Source organism: Rhinolophus sinicus, linkage group LG07 (genome assembly GCF_036562045.2).
Source record: "Rhinolophus sinicus isolate RSC01 linkage group LG07, ASM3656204v1, whole genome shotgun sequence".
NCBI lineage: Eukaryota > Metazoa > Chordata > Mammalia > Chiroptera > Rhinolophidae > Rhinolophus > Rhinolophus sinicus.
The window spans coordinates 87,754,100-87,778,627 of NC_133757.1; the positions used below are offsets into that span (position 1 = coordinate 87,754,100).

A 24,528-nucleotide genomic window follows, 5' to 3' on the forward strand; every position below is an offset into this window, starting at 1 on the left:
TGTGTCCTCAGCCAACCCTGAGTGACCTGGGCAGGCTGCTCAAATGCTTTCTGGGAGACGGCAAGGCTTTGCTGGGCTGTGGCCTGGAGCAAGGGCCCTGCCAGATGCCAGCACATCGAGCTGCAAAAAAGCTTCCATTTTTGTCTGGCACCCCCACCCCTACTGCCTCCCTATTTTGGCTGCAACTTTGAGACAAGGTGGTCAGAGCTGGCACAAACCAGGTGTCTGGGAATGAGATTTGGACCTTTTTTTTTTTTTTAACTTTTTTTTTTTTTTTAACTTCTTTTCCTCTAAGTGACTGTTCTAGGTGAGTCTCCCTATTGCTTCAACAGAAAACCTTCCTGGTGGAGGGGGAAAGTGGGAAGTGAGGGAAGCAGCAAAGTTATAATGTGGGTAAAGTCTGTCTTTGGAACCTATCACCCATGTTCTCTGCCTTTGCCAAATTTCCAGGGTCCACTCTGTGCCCAGTTCCATCCCACCTGTTCCCAGGAGTCCCGGGCCTTCACCCTGAACAAGGATTAAGCCGGTTTCCCAAGCCTGTGTCTTTCTCTCCCTATTCCCATCTGGCCCGGCCTGGAACTCATTCCCCCTTCTCTCCTGCTCATCTGTCTAGTCCTTACCCTCTTCGCTCCCCCTTCCCCACCTCCCCAGACTCTACACAACCCCCCAGACTCTCCAGTCTCTCTGATCTCTGCTCGAGGCCTGGTGTCAGGCGTTTTGCACGGGGTCTCATACTGCTTTGTCTTGTTATTTAACGTCTATGTGACCTTCTTTTCCAAATCACAATGTAAGCTCCTTGAAGACTGCATCAAGTTTGATTTATTTCTAGTACAAACACATATACACACACACACACACAGTCACACACTCACACGGAGGCAGGAAGGTGTGATGATACTCTAGGTGTTTGGTAAGAGCTGTTCAGAAAATAAGAAGACAAGTCACACACTGGGAGAAAATCTTTGCAAAGCACATATCAGATAAGGGACTGTGTCCAAAATATACCAAAAATGCAAAACTCAACAATAGGAAAACAAACAACCCAATGAAAAAATGGAGAAATGTCTGAAAAGACACTTAACCAAAAAATGATAAGCAGATGGCAAATAAGCATATAATCAGATGTCATCAGGGAAATGCAAATTAAAACGAGACACCACCACACACCTATTAGAGTGACCAAAATCCAAAACACTGACAACACCAAAAGGCGGAGAGGATGTGGAGCAACAGGAACTCTCACTCATTGTTGGTGAGAATGTAAAATGATATGGTCACTTTGGAAACAGTTTGGCAATTTCTTATAAAACTAAACGTATTCTTATTTCCCACAATTACTCTGCTTTATGTGACTTTTTTCTAATCGTTTTTATTGTGGTAATACACATAACATAATACCACTTTTTTTAAGTGTACAGTCCAGTGGTACTAAATACATTCATAATGTTGTACAACCATCACTCCCATCCATCTCCAGAACTCTCTATAACATCTCATAACGCCATCTCCTTTATCTTGTAAAAGTGAAGCTCCATACCCATTAAACAATAACTCCCTGTTGCCCCTCCCCTCAGCCCTTGGCACCCACCATTCTACTTTCTGTCTCTATGAATTTGACCACTCTAAGTACCTCAGTTAAGTGGAATCATACAGTATTTGTCTTTTTTGTGACTGGCTTATTTCAGTTAGCGCAATGTCCTCAAGGTTCACCCATGTTGCAGCATACGTCAGAATGTCCTTCCTTTTTAAGGTTGCATAATATCCCATTGTATGTATATACCATTTAAACTAAACATACACTTACCATACGATCCAGCGATTGCACTCCTTGGTATTTACCCAAATGAGTTGAAAACTTATGTTCACACAAAAACCTGCACACAAATATTTATTACAGCTTTATTCAGAATTGCCAAAACTTGGAAGAAACCAAGGTATTCTTCAGTAGGTGAATGGATAAATAAACTGTGGGACATCCAGACAGTGGAATAGTACTCAGCAATAAAAAGAACTGAGCTATTAAGCCATGAAAAGACATTAAATGCATATTACTATGTGAAAGAAGTCAATGATTCCAACTATATGACATTCTGAAGAAGACAATATTATAGAGACAATAAAAGGATCAGTGGTTGCCGGGGGTTGTGGGGAGGAAATGATGACCAGGTGAAGCACAGGGGCTTTTAGGGCAGTGAAACTATTCTGTATGACACTGTAATGGTGGACACATGATATATTTGTCAAAATGCATAGAATGTACAATGCAAAGTGTGCACCCTAATATAAACTATGGACTTCAGTTAATAGTAATGTACCCATATTGCTTCATCAGTTGTAACAGATGTACTACATTAATGCAAGATGTTAATAATAGAGGGAATTCCCTATGTGATGGGGGATACATGGAAGCTCTCTGTATTTTCTGCTCAATTTTTCTGTAAACTTAATACTGCTCTAAAAACAATAGTAACCTAGAAAAGAAGTAGTCAACTTGAAGGGACATTTACACGTCCACGTAAATTGGCTTTAAACTAGCTGGCACTGGCCATGTGCCAGACACTGTGCTCTAAACACTTCACATGTATGAACTAATTTCAGCCTTGCAAGACTTCTGTGAGGTGCCTCCCCATTTTACAGGTGAGAAAACTGAGGCTCAGACAGGTTAAATAACATGCTCAGATCACACAGCTCCTAAGTGATGGAGTTAGGATTCAAACCCAGGAAGAGTTGCTCCAGGTACTGTGCTGGTTGTTAACCACACATCACCCTGCGTTCTTCTTCCCCAAACCACTTTCATTTTAAAAAAGGATGGAGGGAGGGGTGCAAAAGGACAAAGTTTTAAAGCAATTTTTTTTTTCTGAAAAAAATTACGTAAAGTCAAATTCACACATTTTAAGTGTTCAGTTTCTTGAATTTTAGAAAAGTGCATATAACAATGTAAACACCACTACAATCAAGAAATAGATCATTTCCATCATTCCAGAAAGTTCCCTCATGTTCCTTCCCAGGCGAATCCCCATGCCCACCTCCAGCCTCAGGCCACCATTGATCTGCTTTCAGTCACTATAGTTTAGTTTTGACTTTTCCAGAATTTCGTATGAATGGAATCATACAATATGTTGGTCTTTTCTGGCTGGCTTTTTTTTTCCCTCTCAGCATAAAATTGTTGAGATGCAACCATACTATTGCACGCATCAGTAGCTTATTCATCAGAGACTAATTTTTAAGGGCAGGATACCAGACACGACAGCTCCCAGGAGAGGAAAGCATGCTTTTACATAGGCTCCTCAAACTGTGCATACCCTGGTCTGGCTGCAGGGGTTGGGAGGCATTGTGCAACATCAGACTAAATGGGAGCCCTAATGGTCTGCAAGCCCCGGAAGTTATCCGAGGGGCCAAGAAGCTGCCATCCTAAGCTCTGGACAGAAACGGCAGGTTCGTCATGCAAAACAGACTTCCCCTTTTTTAGACTTCATGTTCTTCTTTGAAGAATGCAAAGAATTGCGTTGCCCTGCTTTCTTCATGGGAGAAGGTTCTAAGGAACTTTGAGCTCCCCCAATAAATTGCTGTACCCTCAAACGTGCTTAATAATAATAAAATAATAATAATTTAATAATCAGACAAGGAAAGAAAAAAGAGATGGGGGAAGCTTAGCCCATAGAGTGTGACAAAGAATGATTATACATCCTAGAAAATAGATTATATGAATTAAAGTATACTTTTAAAATATAACCACTCCTGAGGGTACACCCATGCAGTTTACAATTGTGCTTTCTGAGCAAATTTAGAGTTCTCCTAGGGGTTAGAAGACCTCGATCCGGATCTGGTTTCAGCACTGCTGCTAACTTGCTGAGAGACCGTGGTCCTGTCGACAGCTCTCTGGGTTTCTGGTTCCAGGTCTGTAAACAAGAGGCTTGGATCGGACTCCCTAAAACCTGTTAGTTTTATAACTTGGCCCTGAGGAGTGCAAACGCTCAATGCTGTGTGAGAGGTGGACCACTAGGGGCGCTGCCTCCTAAGAGAAAGTGTGAGTTGTCCCAAACTTCTCTCCTAGTGCCTATTACTCATTAAAAGTGGTTGTAATAGAACATGACAGATTTCTGAATCTGAGAAAGCCAGATAGTAGGGCCTGATAGCTATCTGGCCAACATAGGACCACTGGAATATGTGAAATATTTGACCAGCTTGACTCTTTTAACCACAATCCCCTCCCCCGGAGCCAGAGTCAGACTAACACCTTGGCCCCTTGACATGCATTTCCAAATCACTTTCCCAAACAGCTGAACCAATGTTTGTTTGTTTAGTTCCCTTTTAATTTAACAAGTAGACAAATTCGAGCCTCTTCTTCAGCTCCATAGATTTAAACTACTACTGCCTCCGTTCTTGTTAGTTTGGGTAATCATTAATACCAATACAATTATTTCTATTTCAATCATGAGTTATAGGCTTTCAAGTGTTTTCGGTTCAGTCTGATTGACTTCAACAAACATTGATGGGCGTGACACATGCAAGGCACGCTGCCGGCTGCAGAGGTTCATGTGACAGGTGCTCGTGGTTTCTGTGCACCAGGAGCTTATAATAGTCCCAGAAAAGAGAGAAACTGAGTACATAAACAACTGAAACACAAGTAGAAAGTGATACCTAACACAGGTGTGGTACAAATTAAGTGTCTGAGCCTGGAGGAAGGTGAGTTCCCTTACCCAAATGTCTGCACAGCCCTGTTGCCTCCTCTGAGCCTCTGCTCGTGCCACCTGTCTGTGAGACAGGGACTTCCCAGCTGCCCTGGATGAAATAGCACCCCCTGCCCCCCTCACCTTTTATCCTCCTTAGTCAGCTTTAGTGTTTTCACTTGCCACTGCCTGACTCCCATAGTTCATTGTTTCTGTTTGTCAGTTTGTGTCTTATCAGCCTTCCCACACAGGTGTATAAGCTCCATGAGAGCAAAGACTGGTGACGACAGTATTAGCTAGGCCTCCACCGAGACCAGGCTGTGCCTTCTGGGACATGCCCAGTCTGTTAGGAAGATGATTTGGCAATTGAGCTCCAGAGTCAGAGAAAAGAGAGAGAGGCCACGCCCTTGGACTCAGTCATCACAACCTGGAATGCATCCTAAGGAAGTTATTGCTGTGCGCCCCCACCCCCCACCCTGCCAATGGCAGGAGGGTGCTGCCTTTCTTCCCACTGTGTGGGGTCTGCAGCTCCAGCCCCCACAGTGTGGCGCCCTCCTCCCTGCAGCCTTGCAGCACTGCTTGGGGATACCAAACAGTGCTTTGCTGTGCAGTGACACACGGCAGGCACTGTTTCATGCCCCCATGGGCCTGGGGCCCTCTTTCTCCTTTAGAAGAGAGCATGTGAGTGAGGTGCTTCTCACAGAGAGGCAAGTGGGACAAAGGCAGTCACTTGTTCAGGGAAGTAAGTGGCGAAGCCGGGATTCGACTGCAGAAGCATGCTCTGAATCCACCGTGTGGTCCTGCCTCTGCCGCAGCACAGGACCTGGTGGATGGGCGGTGGCACACAGGGACTTACAGACATAAAGCACACAGTCGTCACTTTATCTCACCTCACACAGGGGTCTACTGCCTTCTTGAAGTGGTCTTCAGCGTCTTGGGTTCAACTCAACAACAGTGCATCAATGCATCACCCCAGGCAAGCTGAAGCTGAAAATACTCATTTTCTCTGGGGGTGGGGCATGAGGCACAGATGGACTTACTGAGGCCTCCAGTGTGCAGCCACGTAGTACTTGCAGAAGGGGTCAGCTACCCTTTAGTTACCCCAGCTTGCCCACTTTTAAGCTCTGTGATTCTGGGGGAAATTATCTAGCCTCTCTGAGTTTTGGCTTTCTCATCTATAATAATTAGCATGAACGTACATAGTAGCTGCTCAATAAACATTACTTTCCCAAGGATAATTATCATGGTGTAATTTATGCTAATAACTTGATGTCCAACGATAGAGAACTGATGCCATAGAACATGGCAGTTTTAGACCCTGGAATACTCTAAAACCATTAAAAGGACATTGGAAAATGCACAGAAAATAATAGGGTTTTTTTTTAAAGGTGGGTACAAAAACTGAATCTACTTCAGTTTTTAAAATATCCAAAGTGTTAGGTGTTTATCTATGGCTGATAGGACACTAGGGTGACAAGTTTTTTCATTATACTTTTTCATTATTTTCTGAATATTCCACAAGGAATTTGCTTTTTTTCACAATCAGACAAAACTTTATTTACCAAGTTAGTTTCCCTTCATTGTATGTCTTATTGGTTAATGCTATAGCAGGAAAGATAGGACTAGAAGTAGAGGGATCAGAGAAAAGGGTAAAAGGAGACAAGAGAGCTCAGTTCCATTGACATGTATTGAGCATCTGCTATGTGCAGGCTCTGTGTGGGGTGCTGACTGACAAGGCAAGGGAATGATGTGTACAAAGGCCCTGGGGTATGAAACACAGGCTTGGAGAACAGCAAGTAGGGCCTATGGAAGAGAGGAGAGAATGTGACCGGGAGATGGGCAAGCTAGAAAAGGACTGTCAGCTATATCCAAGGGTTCAGATTGCTTTCTGCGGGTCCTGGAGCTACTGTGGGTTGTTTGTTTTTTCAGTTGAAATTTTTATTGAGACAGTTTTAGGTTCACACTCAGTTGTAAGAAATAATAGAGATCCCTCATACACTTTGCCCATTCCCTCCAATGGTGACATTGTGCAAAACTATAGGAGAATATCACAACCAGGATATTGACATGGATGCAATCTACTGATCTTATTCAGATTTCCCCAGTTTTACCTGTATATATACGCACGCATGTGTATTAAGTTCTATACAATTTAAACCCCTGTGTAGTTTCTTGTATCACCACCACAGTCAAGATACTGAACAGTTCTGACACCACAGAAATTCCTGTTGCCCTTTTATAACGCTGCCCACCTCCCTCCTGCCCACCCCCTCCACTGCTCACAGACCAAGGGGTTGATTCAGAGTGGAGGGTTAGGAGGAGGGGCCTAAGAAGACCCCATTTCTGCCTGGGCTGGGCTATGAGTTAGGGTGCCAAGTTTGAGGCTTGCTAGGTTCTCTGTGGGCATGGGGATGCCCAGAGGGCCAAAAGGGAATGTCCTGGAGGCCAATGGATTCACAAATCTAGGGTGAGAAGTCTGAGCTAAGGCTGCGTGGGGACAGAGCCAGGAGTGCAGTTTCCAGGCTCTCTGCCTCACGTGGAAAGGTGCTGGCTCAGCTAGTAAATGGCCATCAACTGTGATTGCATGGCCATCAGCTGTGGCTAGTTGGCCGTCAGCTGTAACCAGTGAGTCACTGACCACTAATATAACTACCATGGCTATGCTAGCAGATGATGGTGGCTGGCAAGTGCGGATTGCGAACTGCAGAGAGGCACAGATTGCAGTTAGCACGGCAGATTGCAGTTAACAAGTGAGGTTGGTTGGCAGAAAAGGGGATGGCGGGTTGTGGAGCGTGTGGCTCCTGCTTCCTGTGTCTCCAACCCAGCCGCCAGCGAGAATATAGTGGTAGGACTCCCCCATCCATGGCTCTGTTGGGGCTTCTTTTTGGCCTCACCATAACCTGCATTCTTGTGAGGGAGCTGAGACCCTACATGACACAGGGCGCAGCGAGCAGAGTACAGTGCCTGCCGGCCAAAACTCTCCGAAGGGCAGTGGAGCAGTTTGTGCGTATGAACACTCAGTCTCAGGAAGACCAGGAGGAGCAGCTGCCAGAGATGGAACCCAGTGGAGGGGTGGGAAGACGCGAACGGTTCCACAACCAGCATAAGCTGGAGAAAGCAAAGGTCGTTGCGGCCCTGTGGGCTGGGATGTGCTTGCTGAGGCAGCCCGGATGCAGGACTTGTAGTCCCAGGAGGAAATGCTTGCTGAGTTCTCCTTGGGAGATGAGGGTGAGGTCAAGGTTGTCTCTCACCCCCAGGTTGGGGAGGACTTGGAGCCCTCGCCCTGCTGAGAGGGCACACGTTGTGGGGCAGGTGCACAGCCCTGGCGAATGACTGTGGACTGTGGGGAATTGCCTTCCATCCCTTTGATGGACCGCTTGACTGTTTGCTTGGGCACATACCACCATGCGTGGAACCGGTGGATGTTTGCTTCCTGTGTAAGCACCTTGGTTGTGAGCCATTATTGTCCCAGAAAGACTGGTGGTGCCCTGAGAACCCTGGCCGTGCCCAGGAAGTCTGGCTGTGCCCAGAAAGACTGGCGGTACGCTGAAAAACCCTGGCTGTGCCCAGGAAGACTGGCAGTACCCTGAGAAACCCTGGCTATGCCCAGGAAGTCCAGCTGTGCCCAGAAAGACTGGTGGTACCCTGAGAAACCCTGGCTGTGCTCAGGAAGTCTGACTGTGCCCAGAAAGAGTGGCGGTGCCCTGAGAGCCCTGGCTGTGCCTGGGGAGACTGGTGGTACCCTAAGAGCCCAGGAAGTCTGGCTGTGCCCAGAGAGAGAGAGAGTGTGGCAGTGCCCTGAGAGCCCTGGCTGTGCCCAGAGAGCCTGGCTGTGTCCAGGATATTGCATTCACCTCCAGGCTCCTCGCACAGGGCCCCTCGCGGAAGATGCTTGTCGCGTAGATTGTGAGGCGAAACCCTGGAGAGGAGAAGTGTGGGGACAGCCAGGAGTGCAGTTTCCAGGCTCTCAGCCTCATGTGGGAAGGTGCTGGCTCAGGTAGTAAATGGCCATCAACTGTGATTGGATGGCTGTCAGCTGTAACCAGTGAGCCACTGGCCACTAATATAACTGCTGTGGCTACACTAGCAGAGGATGGTGGATGGCAAGTGCAGATTGCAGTTAAGAGTGCAGATTGCAGTTAACGAGTGAGGTCAGTTGGCAGAAAAGGGACGGCGGCTGGGTTGCAGAGTGTGTGGCTCCTGCTTCCTGTGCCTCCAACCCAGCCAACAGCAAGACTATAATGGTATGACTCCCCTATCCATGGCTCTGTTGGAGTTCCTTTTTCGTCTCGCCATATCCTGCGTTCTTGTGAGGGGAGCGGGAGTTGACACACCCTGCATGACAGGCTGACAATAGGAGTCATCGCCTATCACCTCTGGTACTGTGGGTTTGCTAGAGAGGGAATGGAGTGAGAAGAGACGGCTGAGGAAGGAGTGGGAAGTGGATACAGACAGCATGTTAACAGTCCAACTTCCGGGTTCTGTCTGCACAGAGGCCTGCAGACTGGTCTCTTGTTTTACAGCTGTCTGACTGTCACCTGGTGAAGTCTTGCCCTTGTTTAAGGAGCCCTGGGAATCTGCACAGATGGCTCCCCCAACCTACGTAACCACCTTACGCTGCCTCCAGTGTGAGCTTCTGAGCCAGGCATGGAACGTCCTTCTGCAGGATACACACCTCTTACCTGTGTCCTGTTCAGTCCCCTGAGCACAAATCTTGTTAATCCTGGTCCTGCTCTGTGGGGAAGAACCTTAGAGGCCACTGAATCCAAAGCCTTTAATTCACAAAGGAGAGAACTGATCCTCAGAGGAGAGAGAGGCTTGGGGAAGGCCAGACATGTACTCTGCTGGGGGAAAAGGGGGCTGTTAGTTTCAGATTAGAAATCTGCTTTTCCCACAGAAGAGAAACCCAGGCGAGATGGATGAAAGTTTCTAAACTCCCTTCATCAGTTTTTATTGAGTGTCTACTATGTGCCACGCAATGCTGGGATCTCTGACTAGGAGATGGATTTGGCTCACACCCTAAAACTGGTGGAGAAAGACATCGAAGGGTTAAATTCAGGGAGCGATATGGAGGTGGGGGGTAAAGGAATCTTCCAGAGGAAAAGCCCTCTCCTAGCTTCTCAGGCTCCTGAAACTTGGGCGTGAAGAGCCTGAAAGGGCTGCCCCGCTGGCGCGCAGCCTCCCGGCACAGCCCGCTCTGACCCCCGGGAGTGGGCGTTCTCGAATTACAACAAAAGGAGCTGGGGGCCGGGCCTGTGCGGTGGCCGCCGTCAGGGAAGGGGGTGGGCCCGGGGAGGGGTTTGCCGTCTGACTCCCGTTAAAAGTACCGGGAAAAAAGAGTAAAGGAGCGACTCCAGCCCGCGGCTTGCTGAACTCGGAGCTCTCTCTCCAAAGGCCCCTGTGCTCGGGAAAGGGGCTCTGTGGCGACGGGCGCAGAGAGGAGCCACCGTCGAAAGCTGGACCCGGTCAAGCCAGGGCTGACCCCTGCTGCCAAGTAAGAGCGCTTCCTGCAGCCCCTAGTCCCCGCAGGGTTGGGGGGAAGCGGGAGTGGCCCCGCGGAATCTCCAGACTCCACTCCCCGCGAGGACGTCTCTCGGTGCTTGGGGTTCCCAGACTTAGGCAACGGGGACACACAGCGAAGCAGAGATGCGGTGACGTGCAGGCTAACGGCCCCTTCCCTACTTGGGCGGACCCACCCAGCCCCACCTCACAGGGGCCCCGCAAGCACTGCAGCTGGAGCGCCCTGGGGCGCGGGGCGCTCGCTCGATTCCTTGCTCAACAGGGGCGCCTGCAAACGGGCAGAACAGGGCCAGTCGAGGCACGGTGTGCGTTTGGTGCCTAGGGGGAGTGCAGCAAGGGGCCAGAGACACTGGGGCTGTGCTGGTGCCCGGACTTCTGGCTTTTGGGGAAGGAGAGCGCGCGGGGTCGCGGGGCGCACTGAGGTTCTTTGAAGAGGGATTGAGGTGGAGGCCACTGGGGTTGTGCCTGGGAGCTCCTGCGCCCACTGCCTGGAATTGGGTTTTCTCCTCAGCTGAGCGCGGAAGCGCCCTGAGTCCTGTGAGAGGAGAGGTGCGGTCCACACGCCAGGTATTCACTGTCGGGTTGCTCTTGCTGGTCCGGGAAGCAGGGAGCCTTTCCTGCAGTTACTACAGAAAGGCCCTGGAGTAAGCACCAGCACAAGCGAACCCACAGGTCGCGCGCGCAGGGTCGCGGAGGGGGTAGAGTTAGTCCTAGTCCTGCGCGATACGCCCGTGGTCCTCGGTGCTTGCAACTTTAACGCAGGCGCTTTGGCCACTGCGCTCCGTCCCCACCCTCTCCAAAAATCTGGGAGCCCTCTGGTGTAGCTGCCGGCCTGCGGTGTCGCTGTAAATCAGCGCCGAAATAGAAATGACTGGAAGAAATAAGCGAGATTCTTATCTCTCCATCATCCCCCATCCCAGTAAATACCTGCCTTGGGTGAGGGGACGAGGCAGAACACAGCGTGGGGAGGGGGCTGAACTACTCATGTCTAGGAAACCCCAAGCCCTGATGAGAGGAGAGAGATGCCTGAAAGCCAGAAAGGTGCCCCAGATAAATAACATCCTCTAAAATTTTGGAACTGCGGAGATCAGTACAATGTTTCTTTTAGCAGAAGAGGAAAAGTGCTGAAGCTCAAGGCCTTCGGTTAGTCAGTGTGGGTCTCGAACCCATATCCCTGACACCACTGCTAGCCTGTCTGTCCTGGAACCCCCGAAGCCCATCTGTCACTCTTGGTGGAATTATTTACTTTTTTATGGTGTATTGTGTACTTACTGGTGAGGGATGGGATTTAGGATGAAAACGAGGTGTTTATTTCCCTGGTCAGTCAGTTCCCAGATGAATGACTGGCCTCACAGGATGCTGCCTTAGCTAAATTATTCATTTCCCTCCACCCCACCCCGTGTCCTGTTCACCTTCCTGGTTCCTAGTATCTGTTCCTGGAATGACCATCCAAAAGCCATGGTAAAGTGTGTGCACCCCATGGGCCTCTGGTGGCTCTTGGGGCCCAAAGAGATCCAGTCTCAGTGGTGTGTGTGTGTGTGTGTGTGTGTGCGCGTGTGCATCTGTTTGTCTCTCTGTGACTTTGTGTTAAAAAGTGACTTGTTCTAAGGTCATTTAGCCATTAAGTGGCAAAGCTGAATATGAAGCCTAGGTCTGAAGACAAAGTATGCCTTTGACCTTTACAGGTTGGCTGACATTTTGACACAGGGCAGACAGGAAAGTCTGTGATGTCATTTCCATCTGCCTCCTTTATAGCTGGGGTCCTTGCCTGGCCCCTCCCTACCTTCTCCCGAGTCCTTGCGTTCTGACCACTGGATGCCCAGTGTGGAAGGGCCTTGTGAAGGAAAAAGATTTTCTGTGCTCTAGAGATGACCATCAGCGAAGCTTTCTAAGAAAATTCTGTTCCAGAATATTCTGCATCGTTTATTTAAAAAATATTCTGAAAAATGTCAAATATGCACAATAGTAGAGAGAAGGCCCCCATGTACTCCTCACCTAAGTTCAACAGTTATCAATATTTTGCCTCACTGCTTCAGCTATTTTTTTCGCTGTTTTCACTAAAGTATTTTAAAGTAAACCCCAGACATCAAGTCATTTCATCCCTATGTGTGATTTCAGTGTGATCTCAAAAAACATTAAATAACCATTATGCCAGTGTTATACCTAAGAAAATTAACTATAATTCTTGGGTATCATCTAATACCCAGTCCATATTCAAAATTTCCCCCAAATGTCTTTTTATGGTTGATCTGAGTTCTGTTGATTTGTATAATTTCTGTTCATATTGTATGTTTTTCCTTATTTGAGTCTTACACTATCCCACTAAAGAGTGAGATGGGTATTATTGAATTCATTTTACAGTTGAGTTAACTGGCAAACAAATAAGCTGTCCAGATGGCACAGCTGGCGATTAGTGAAGGCAGAACCTGCCCCAGCCTCCCCACCCCTGGGCAGCAGTGGTTCCGTTCTCAGCGCTGCTCAGGGAGTATCAGCTATTCTCTGAAGCATTCATTCTGGCTCTGGCTTCATCCTGGGCTTATCACTTCCTATACACCTGTATCAGAAATCCCTGTGTAAATATTTAGTAATTGGCCACTGGGTGCTGGCGATGAATTGGCTGCAAAATCAGGAAGCCTGGGTTTATTTGTAAAACTGTACAAAAGCAATTTACATCTCAGCTGCTTAGATGGCCCTGTGAAGTAGAAGGTGTCATCTTTCCCCATCCTTTGGCTCCTGGGTCTGAAAGTAGGAGTGAAGTGACTGCAGCTGGAATTCCTGGAAGAGACAAATGCCCCAGAAAGAAATCTCATTGAAGACAATTATCCCTCACTGGTCATCACTCGAGGATTTGGTCAGCTGGAATCTTTAGTTGGAGGCTCCTAAATTCTATGACAGAGAAGAGGCTTCCCTCTGCAGTCCTTCACTTATGGACAACTTTGTTCTGCCTTTGTCTGGTGAGGATGGAGAACACCAGAATTTTTACTTTTATCATTTTCATTCACTTTGAAATGGGGTGATAAAGAAATCATTTTTACATCTTATTAATGAGGCTCATGAGTTGGAATTCTTCCTTGGCTGGCTGTGTGGGAAGATGGAATCTCTTATTTCTTAACTCCTACATTTTCTGCTCTTACGTTCATTGCCCTGAAATAGACATGGAAGGAACAGACCTTCCATAAAACAACCAGTTAAAGGAGAGAGAGACTGGTTGCTCCAATCCCATTATTTAACTATAAAACTCAAAAGGGGCAAAGCATTAACCTTAAACTACGCTGTCTTCTGGCGACCATACATTCTGTTCCCCCTTAACTAACAGGCTGTCTCCGTGGGGGTAGAATTTCTAGGTGATTCCACATCAGCAGCTGCAGTAGCTTCCTTTTTTTTTTTTTTTTTAACATTTTAGAAGCACTAGAAGGTAAAGTTCCCCTCATCTGGGGCTGCCTGGGCTCAAAAGAACAGCTTGTCATTACTCGGAGAAAGTCTTTTGTGGTCAGTCTGCATGGCAGAGTCACACAGACCCACCTGCGCTCTGGACCCTGGATGGTCCATGAAGCCTCAGATAAAGTGGCTAGTGCGTGCCCTGCTCCAGGCCACAGAACCAGCAGCGTTGGTGATTGTGGGCCAGAAAGGCAGAGCCAAGCAGAGGTCCAAGAGTTGCGTCTGCAGCAATGCACTGCTGATCTTTTAAGTCTCCAGCCTTGTCTAGGTTGAAGCGGGCTTTAGACATTCTCATCGGAGTAATTCCAGCTGTACTCCTGCTGGAAAGCATGGCGTGTGTGTGGCAAGGAACACAACCTGGCCAGGAGTGCTGGCCTGTCTTCCCCAGACACCTGTATCAGAGAAGTCTTTCGGCTCCAAGACCACCCTTTCAGAATAACCACTTGTCTGAGGGTGATAAAGCCTGACGGTGGCAGTTTAGATAAGATTTCCGTACAGAGTTTTAAAAGTTCGCTTGCACTTCCCCTGGCAGAAACAATCTACCTGGGCAAGTTGTGTGTGTGGTAAGTTCTGGGTGGAGAGTGGTAACTAACTCAACAGAAAATGAGGATGTGATTAGGATAATAGTTAATCAGTCCTTCTTGCCCAGGGTGTTTTCATCCCTTCACTGGAATACCTTTAATATTATTATGTGTGAAAGGTGACTCGTTTTCTTGTTCAGTTTTTTCATTGTCGATATCTTGGTCAGATAAGCAGACACACTTGGCCACATGGATGTCCCATGGCAGCAGTTCCTGTTTCTCCCCATTGATGAGTTGCCTACATAATGCTAAGAGTATGTTCTGACGAGATAATGTTGCTTGTCTATAAAGCATATACTTCATGAGAAGATAACTTATTTAGTGACTTGTGAACAGCTTCATTTGTTCAGATAGTATCTTCAAACTGTCCTTCTTGAACTTGGATCCATGGACTTCCCCCACCCCCAGCCTTATCCTGGGAACCACTGATGTCCCGGCATAAACAGCAAAGCTTTCCAGACTGCCTGCATGACTCAGAGATCTAGGGGGGAAAAAAGAAAAAAAGAGATACTTTTCTAAATATTTTTCTGAAGCTTTTTAAAACCAATACAAATATAAATTTGAGTAAAAATTTTAAAGTAAACTCTTCCCCCCTCCCCCTCACCAAAGAATAGCATAAATAGATTAACGGCACCAATTCTAAGCAACACCTGGGCAAACTTTTGTTTTTGTTTTTATTGTGGTAAAATATATATACCATAAAACGCGCCATTTTAACCATTTTTAAACGTACAGTTCAGTGACATTACATACATTCACATTGTTGTGCAACCATCACTACCATCCATCTCCAGAACTTTTTCATCTTCTAAAACTGGAACTCTGTACCCATTAAACACTAACTCCCCATTCCCCCCGTTCTTCTCAGCCCCTGGAAACCACATTCTACTTTCTGTATCTATGGTTTGACTATTCTATGTACCTCATATAAGTAGAATCATACAGTATTTGTTCTTTTATGACTGGCTTATTTCACTTAACATATTGTCTTCAAGGGTCATGCATGTTGTAGCCTGTGTCAGAATCCCCTTCTATTCATCTGTCGATGGACCTTTCAGTTGTTTTTACCTTTGGTTATTGGGAATAATGCTGCTATGAACATGGATAGCCAAACACCTGTCTGGATGAACTTCTACAAAAGGAACATACCCTTGTAACTACCATCTAGATCAAGAATAGAATAATACCCAGAGTGCATGGATTTAAAGGCAAAGCAGATTTCAGACACATTTCATGCCTGCATGCGGCTGCTTTGACTACACCTCAGGGTCTTAGGATGTTCATTTTCTCTACCATGAGGCATTTTGGAAGAGATGTTTGAAAAAACGCAATCTATAATCTGGAAGGCCACAAGATTAGTTGGGATTATCCATCTAGGGAAGATAGTACAACATATTTGGGATTTGCAATTGTAGCTGTATTAGGACATCACCACTAAGTTTTGTTCTTCTTCGCTCTTCCTGGGCCAAGAGGGTTTGCACGTACCTGGAGAACTCCTGCTCTTTTGTCAGATTCTGCTAGAGCATGAGTTTTAAGTCTTGAGAGTGAAAAATTTGATGGCCCTATCCTGTCTTCCTGCCTTCCTTTCCTTCCTTCCTTCTCTTCCCACCTGGTCCTCTCCCTCTTTTTAACCAAAATGACTTATTAGTGACTTTCTATGTACCAGACATTTGCCAGTCACTGTAGGAGACACAAAAATGAATGACATGATATTTGTCATGTGTATTGAAAAGTACATCACCAGTCAAGAATAATATTCTGCATCAACTATAATTTTTTAAAAAAGAATCTCTGGGTGGTGAACACACAATGTGATTTATAGGTGATATAATACAGAATTGTACACCTGAAATTTATGTAACTTTACTAACAATTGTCACCCCAATAAACTTTAAAAAAAAGAAGAAGACTCTATGCCTGGTAACCAACCCCATGGTGCTTGCCTGGTGCCAACAGCCGCCTAGAGCATAGACAAAGAATTTGTGGAGTTGCACTTGTTGTAATACATGAAGAGAGGAAGACTATCCATCAGCTTATCTGCATGAGAATTGTAAGAGTCGTTTTTAACAATACTTTTAAGCTTCCTTGAATTCAGGTGCTCTGTCAGAGAGCACTCTGCTAGACATGATGTTTAGGGACCATTTTAATGACTAAGAAGGAAAAAACTAAAGTGTCGATGTCTGTGAAGCCGTGTGGGGTCTCTTGGCATTCTTAATTTTCTTAAATTGATATTCCCCATGTGCATTTTCTTCCCCACATCTCTCAAAGCCATGCCCGCCTCTCCACCCAACTACCAACCCCCTACATCATCTGTTATGACAAAGTCATGATGTTGACCCAGTGTCATCCGTTGCTTGGAGTTGCAAGTTTCCTAAGTGGCCTCCTTTCCCTTGGTCTTAACCCATAAGAAACCATCCTTTATGCGATAGCCACTGTGATCTTTCTAGAGCAGGGATTGGTAAACTTTTTTCTCTAAGGGCCAAACAGCAAATATTTTAGGCTTTATGGTCCATACAGCCTGTGTGTCAGCTGGTCGACTCTGCTGTTTTAGTGAGAAAGCAGCCGTACATAACTAGTAAAGAAATGAGCACAGCACTGTTCCAATAAAACTTTATTTCCAAAAACTTTATTTACCGATTTGGCCCACGGACAGTAGTTTGATGACTGCTGCTCTAGATCACAGATCTGCCCCCATTACCCTCCTGCTTGCTTTTCATTGGCTCTTCATCCTCCAAAGAAAACTCGACATTTCTTAGCATGACATTCACATTTCCTCATGATCCTCTGTTTGCTTCTCCAACTTCACATCTTCTATTTCTCACCACAGCCACTCACCTAGCCCTTCCACTTTCCATCTTGTAATTGTGAACCACACAGACCTGCCTGAAACGATCCCCCTGCCCTGCCCCACACCTACCTGTCACACTCAAACTTTCCTTCAAAACATGCTCAGATAGCAACTGTCTAAAGTTTGCCTGGTTCCTCTTCTCCAGGTATAATCACTGCCTCCCAGTTCTATTTCTGCATCTATTTCTGTACTCATTGCTCTGTAAGTACACTGTGAGCCCCTCGAAGACAGAACCCATGTGAGATTCATCTTGGAATTCCCAGTGCCTAGTACAGTGCCTTATTAAGCAGATGCTTAATAAATAGATATTACTAAACCGAAGTGTTATTTAAGTAGATTTTTTAAGAGCTTAATTGGGATATAATTCACATGCCATACAATTCACCCATTTAAAGTGTTCAAGTCAATGGATTTTAGTCTAGTCACATGCAACCATCACCACAGTCAAGTTTAGAACTTTTCATGACCACGAAGAGAAACTTGTATCCTTAGCCATCGCCCCCTTTTCCTCCAACTTCACACCCTCTTAAACAGTCACTAACCTACTTTCTGTCTGTGTATTGCCAATTCTGGATATTTCATATAAATTGAATCATATATGGTATTTTTGTCTGGCTTCTTTCCCGACACATAATATGGCACATATACATACTTCCTTCCTTTTTATAGCCAAATAATATTCCATTGTGTGGATACACCACATTTTGTTTATCCATTCATTGTTGCTGGACATTTGGGTTTTTTCCACCTGTTGGCTATTATGAATAATGCTGCTATGAACATTTGTGTACAAGTTTTTCTTTGAACATCTGTATTGAGTTCTCTTGATTATATAAGTACTGTGTTTCCCCCAAAAAAAGACCAGGTCTTATATTAAGTGTTGCTCCAAACGACACATTAGGGCTTATGTTTAGGGGATGTCATCCTGAAAAATCATGCTAGGGCTTATTTTCCAGTTATATCTTATCTTCAGGGAAACACGGTAGGCGTGGAATTGCTTGGGTCATATGGTAATTCTATGTTTAACCCTTTGAGGAACTGCCAAACTGTTTTTCACAGTGGACACACCGTTTTACATGCCCACCAGCAATGTAGGAGGGTTCCAATTTCTCCACATCTCTGTCAACACTTACTTTTTCCCCACACAAAAATAATTGTAGCCATCCTAGTGGGTGTGAAGCAGTATTCCATTTCGGTTTTGATTTGCATTTCCCCTAGTGACTAATGATATCGAACATCTTTTCATGTGCTTGTTGGCCATTCATATATCTTTTTTGAGGAAATGTCTATTCAAGTCCTATGTCCACTTTTAAATTGGGTTGCTTGTGTTTTTCTTCTTGAGTTGTGTTTTTATATATTCTAGATACTAGATCCTTATCAGGTATACGATTTACAAATATTTTATCCCATTCTGTGGTTGTCTTTTTCTTGATAGTATCTCCTTTATTTCTCAATTCACCTCAAATTTACTGAACTTCGTTCTGAGCTGAACACAGGGGATCTAGAGATGTATTTGCCCTCGAGGGGGTTCACAGTCTTAGGAGGGAGACAGGCATGCAAATACAATACATACTTGATTAATATGCCCTTTGTGCTATCTACTACTGCTGCCCTGGTTCTCAAAACATCTTGACAATTCCTTTTAATGCACAAACGTTTTTAATTCTGATGAAATCCAATATACATATTTTCCATTTTGTTGCCTGTGTTTTTGCCTGTGTTGCCATTGCCAAACCCAAAGTCATGAAGATTTACTGTTGTGTTTCCTTCTGAGAGTTTCTTCTGAAAGTTTTAGCTTTTATATTTAGGTCTCGGATATGTATTGAATCAAGTTGTTGTAAATAGTGTGAGTAAGGGTCCAACTTCTTTTTTTTACAAGTGGCGATCTAGTTATTCCAGTGCTACCTTTTGCAAAGACTGTTCTTTTCCCCATTGAATGGTCTTGGTACCCTTGTTCCAATCAATTGATCATAGATGTATGAGTTTATTACTGGACTCTCAGTTCTAGTCCAATGATCGCTATGTCTGTTCTTGTGCAAGTACCACAGTCTTGATAACCGCTGCTTTGTAGTACCTTTTGAAATTGGGACGTGTGAATTCTCCCACTTCGTTCTCCTTTCTCAGAATTGTCTTGGCTGTTCTGGGTTCCTTGCAACTCCATATGAATTTGGAATCAGTTTGTCAATTCCACATAAAGGTCAGCTGGGATTCAGATTGTGATGACTGTAGATCAGTTTGTATTCTCATCTTAACAATATTAAGTCTTCTAATCCATGAGCATGGGATGGTTTTACATTTATTTAGATCTTCTTTAATTTCTTTCAACAGTGTTTTGTAGTTTTCTGGGTATAAACTTTGCATCTCTTTTGTTAAATTTATTCCTAAGTATTTTATTCTTTTTGATCCTATCATAAATGGAATTATTTTCTTAATTTCATTTTTGAAACAGCTATACGTAATTTTTGTATATTGGTCTTATATCCTGTAACCTTGCTGAACTCTTATCAGTTCCCACAGTCTTAGTAGATTCCTTAGAATTTTTTATTTGCTCATGTGGGTAGATTCTTCAACAAAGAATGGGTCGCTTGTGTTTTTCTTCTTGAGTTGTAAATGTTTTTATATATTCTAGATACTAGATCCTTATCAGGTATATGATTTACAAATATTTCATCCCATTCTGTGGTTGTCTGTTCTCTTTCTTGATAGTATCTCTTTTTTTCTCAGTTCACCTCAAATTTACTGGACATTTATTCTAAACAAAGAGTGGGAATTCAGGAAGTGGATATGGGTGTCCTAGAACAGGGAACAACAGCAAGTCCGAAGGCACTAGGGTGGAAGCAAGTGTCTTCTGGGAACCATGTGCACTCAGGTCAGCGTGGCTAGAGCTCAGGGTTGCAGGTTGAAGCTAGTGTGTATCACGATAAAGAGAGTGGAGGCCAGTGGGAGTCATGCCATGCTTGGAGATGCAGTAAGAATATGAGAACCATTCTTAGAAGGAGGCCCAAAAAAGACTTATGATTGGCACCAATGACATTGACCAGGTTCAAAGGTGGCTGAGAAAGTTTCTGCTTCCTCAGTAATCTCAAGAACTTGTCTGTCTCTTGTTCTACTTACCACTGCTCTCTGGATGCTATTATCTGCAGGAATGATCGCCAGTGACACAGTACCAGCTGGCATTGTGCAGCCGAGCCTGGCCAGCCTTGGTGATGTGGCAGTTGGTGCCTGCTGCTATTACTCACTGGGCTTATGGAAGGGAGCCCATGCTTCTATGGACAGCAGGATCCCAGATCATAGGCTCTTAACAAACTTTAGAACAGCACTCCTATCCCCTCTCCGGTGTAGCCAAACATTTCCAGATAAGTCAGAGATGTGACTGTGGTCTCTGTACAAGCTGCTCCTTCCTTCACTGGGCCCTCTGGGTCTAGTTCTCATGGGAGGGGCTCAGGCCTGATGAATTGACTGTTGGCCCAGGTTGCCTCTCTTGGATGGGAGCCTGGCCTGGAAGCTCCTGGAGACACAGAAGGTGTACAAAGCCAAGGGTGAATCCTTCTATGACTAGCGTGCCCTGAGGCATGAGGGAAGCTAAACAGGGAGGGCTTGAGGAAGACATCACTTAGGAACTGATCTCAGGAGATGCCTCCTTGTCCACTTGAGGGGCCATCTCTTAGTAACACTGATTTGTACATTCCCACCAGCCTAGGACTCCCTCCACCTCACACCTGGTATTCTCTCCTTACCTGCACTGTCCAAGCCCCTCCTGATGTCAGTGTCTGTGCCTAGACCAACCCTCGGCACCCGCCACCTCCAGGAATGTGCATGCAGGCAGCTCCGTGCTAACTCCACTTCCTCCCCTGGAAACCAGACTTTTTGCAATGATTGGATTGCTTGCCAAGTTTGCACACCATTCTGGCCCTGACTTCTGGTCTTCTCCTGCTGCCTGACTTTTATGGATTTTAGTATCTCCTTCAAAGGGACACAAAAATTCAGACCAATTTGACTACAGACTGTTAGTTCTGGATATCAGTGTATCTCTGGTGTGTGTGCCAGAGGTGGGAAGATGGTTAAAACTTGTCCCCCAAGGGGTGTGTTAAGAGTGGTCAGTGGGTGAAGGATGCCCCTCCAGCAATTTTTCCAGGTTGTCACAACTTTATAGTTATAATAGCTACCATTCATTGAAAATTGCTATGTTCCAGTCACTGTACTGGGCCCTTGATACTTCTTATGTAACCCACTAAGACCCTAAGACCCTATCTTTTCCATTTAAAAGCCAGATTTTAATCTGAGACCACTCTCAGATGCCAGCACCATGTTCTTTCAATTATTGTATGGTATCCTGTAGCCAAACCATGTCTCCATTTATTTAGGGGATGGGGGTTGGGTAACTTGAACCCAATAGGCATCCACACCTCACTTCCTTTCCTCTGCCCCTACCGTGTTTCCCCGAAAATAAGACCTAGCTGGACCATCAGCTCTAATGCGTCTTTTGGAGCAAAAATTAACATAAGACCCGGTCTTATTTTAAGATAATATACGACCGGGTCTTTAATATAATATAATATAATATAATATAATATAATATAATATAATATAATATAATATAATATAATATAATATAATATAATAATATAATACCAGGTATAATGTAATATAATATAATATAGTATAATATACTATATATAATATACCAGGTATAATAAATATAATACCAGGTAATATAATATAATATACCAGACCATGTCTTATAGAACATAATATAATATAAGTCCGGGACTTACAATAATTTTGCTCCAAAGGAGGCATTGGAGCCGATGGTCCGACTGGGTTGTATTTTCGGGGAAACACGTGTAATAGTACTGTCTTCAAGCAGCAGTACTGATTTGGGGTTTTCCCCTGCCTGCCCTTTATGTGCTATGTGCTTTAGAGATCAGAAGTGTCTCGTACAGACAGTAAATATTTGGCTTTCTCTCTCTGATTCAATCCGAGAGTCTCCAGCAGGCACATTTTAAAGTGTTTGAAATTGTACCTTCAGCCTCCCCTGAAAACAACCTGGTCAACCATGAGATTCCACCCAGAGCTGGTGGTGGACTGTGGGGAACCCCCCATTGGTCACAACAAATTATGCCTGACAAAGGCCTCTTTCTGGAGGCTGAAAAAAAAGTTCAGCTTTGTACACCTACTTTCGCACCATTAAACTGTGCCCTGAATATTCCCGGTCTGTGGCCAGAAATAGATGGGACTGAGGTGGAATCTTTGGCCAGGGGCCAAATGGACCAGCCCTGGCCAAGCCGGGCGTCAAAGTCAGCATTCTTATCTGAGATAGTTCAAAAGGGTCCTCTGTGACCCCCACCAGTTTCCCTCATTCTCTGAACACGCCCCATTCACCCAAGACAGCCTTCCTCCGCCAAGGAATGTGTTCCCTGTGAGTCCAGAGTCGCGCCGGACCACAGCTGGGGTAGCCTCTCCCAGTGTGTGCTGGGCCCTGAATGGGGACCATTCATCACTGCTGCTGGTCAAGCCGGAGTCCCCAGGGGCCTGTGGGGGAGGGTCTGTTGGAGGAGACAGCCCCCACCCCACCCCTGACCCCAGAGCTCAATGCTGACATCTGGCAGAAACGTCAAGGGAAGCATTCCGCCTGGGTGGAAGAATCCAGCTGAGCCCTGCGCTCCACTCTTCAACAATGGAGCGAGTGCCCTTTGCACGGGGGGCCACTGCTCCAGGCTGGAGCGTGGCACAGTTGTTTCTGTGATGCGGCCTATTTGGAGCAGGCAAACCCGTTACTGGGAGCGCCAGCACACAGTGTGGGGCAAGTGAATGAAGGAATGAATCATTTCCCTGCCTACCAGGGGCCTAAAGCAGCAGAGCTGTCAGCAGCGCTTGAGCCCGACGGACAAGGCCTGCTTTGGGAGAGTCCTGTGCCCCAGATAGACGTGTTGGTGGGAATCGGGAGAGGGAACAGTTAAGAGGATCAGCTTGTGTAAGAACAGTGCTTTTCTTAAGTGCACGAAATACACCATGCACAAATAGTGTACGATTTTTATAATGTTTCTACCCCCCACCCCCCATCTGTGTGTGCCCTTGTTATTGAATAGGACTGGACTAGGACTCAGTTGGTCACATTGGGCATATTTTGAGAGGGTGCCACAAAGTGAGGTGTCCGTGATAAGAGGCCACAGTTTGTGATAGTGTTTAAGAATGCCATTAGGGAAGTCAATAGCAAATTGGCTGTGCAAAAAAGATCGTTAGGCAAGTTCTACAACCCAGAATGCCTTTTTCACGTGGATGATAAAGTGATTCAAATGGGATTGCTTTTGGGGGAGGAAAAACATTTGAGTAAGCCCCAAGGAAATCTGGAGACGCAGAGATTTTGGGGGAGCAGGGCTTTCACATTCCTTCCAAGGTGGAATGAATCATCTGTCAAAATAGTGACCTAAGAAAGGGACTCTTGAAATCCCCATTTTACATTTTCTCCTTTTCCTTTTGGAACCCTGTTGGGTCAAAATTAAGTAAAGGATTTTCAAATATTCATCCATTATCAGTACAATGCCACTCCTGGAATCGTAGAAATCATTGCTTCTAGAATATACCAGAAAGTTCCTGGGGCGACATAAACTTCGAAGCTAAAGGTGTCCTTCAATGAATCATGGTTGTCAGACAAGTAACATTTCTCATGATCCACTGAGAAACTTGAGCAAGATCCAGGTTTAGAACCTTTCTCCCCCTCTGACCAGGCCCTCAGCCCCACCTCCTCAAAAGACCAGGAAGTACTGGGTGACTTAAATCCTTCTTGAAAGTCTTATTTGCGGACACCGCAGACTTCCTGGAGTCCACTCTCCCATTGAACTCGGCACAATTTAGTACCTACCTACCTAGTTTATACAGCACATATAAAGACACCTTTTTATTTAGGTAATTAACTTTTTCTCTAATATTGTATAGTCTTTGGAGCAAATGTTTGTTTCTAGTTTTCAAGTAAGTAGTTGCAAGAGATGGATCCAGGAGGAACTACTTAGGTAGTTCCCAAATAACACTTGGGGAAATATGAAGGTCAAAATTAAACCCAACCAATTGCATAATGCAGCTTAGCGTCTTGTAGTTGGCACTTGAAGAGCCTGACCCGAATCTAGCAGGCAGAACCTATTTGAACCAAAATGTTTTACCTGATATTTTTTGACCACCTACTGTGGTCAGGAACTTAAGAATCATGATCTTTGATTTCTCTAACCATCTTGAAAAGTAGGTGTTTCCGGTTTTCTCTCGAAAAAGTTGCTTTTAAGTACATATCGTTTTCATTTTATAGATGAAATACTGAGACTTCAGAAAATCTGAGTGTGCCTGAAGTCACAGAGCTAATAAGAGGTAGAAATGGGATTTGAACCCCGTTCTGTGTGCCTTGAAGCCCCTGGTCCACACTGCTTACTGGCAACAGAGAGATGGCAGCCTGTGCAGCCTGTTCTTGGTGGAGGGAGACTGT

General features: G+C 45.4%; 1 protein-coding gene across 3 annotated transcripts in view; it reads left to right on the forward strand.

Annotated features, from left to right (window-relative positions):
* Positions 1-10,021: 10,021 nt before the first annotated feature.
* Positions 10,022-24,528, forward strand: part of LOXL2 (lysyl oxidase like 2) — a 92,177-nt gene continuing 77,670 nt past the window's right edge. For 2 of the 3 annotated variants that reach the window (XM_019714728.2, XM_019714737.2), the window contains exon 1: positions 10,022-10,164. The gene's annotated coding sequence lies outside the window, so the exon portion shown is untranslated. The remainder of the gene's footprint in view (positions 10,165-24,528) is intronic. The other variant, XM_019714719.2, reaches the window with a different exon arrangement.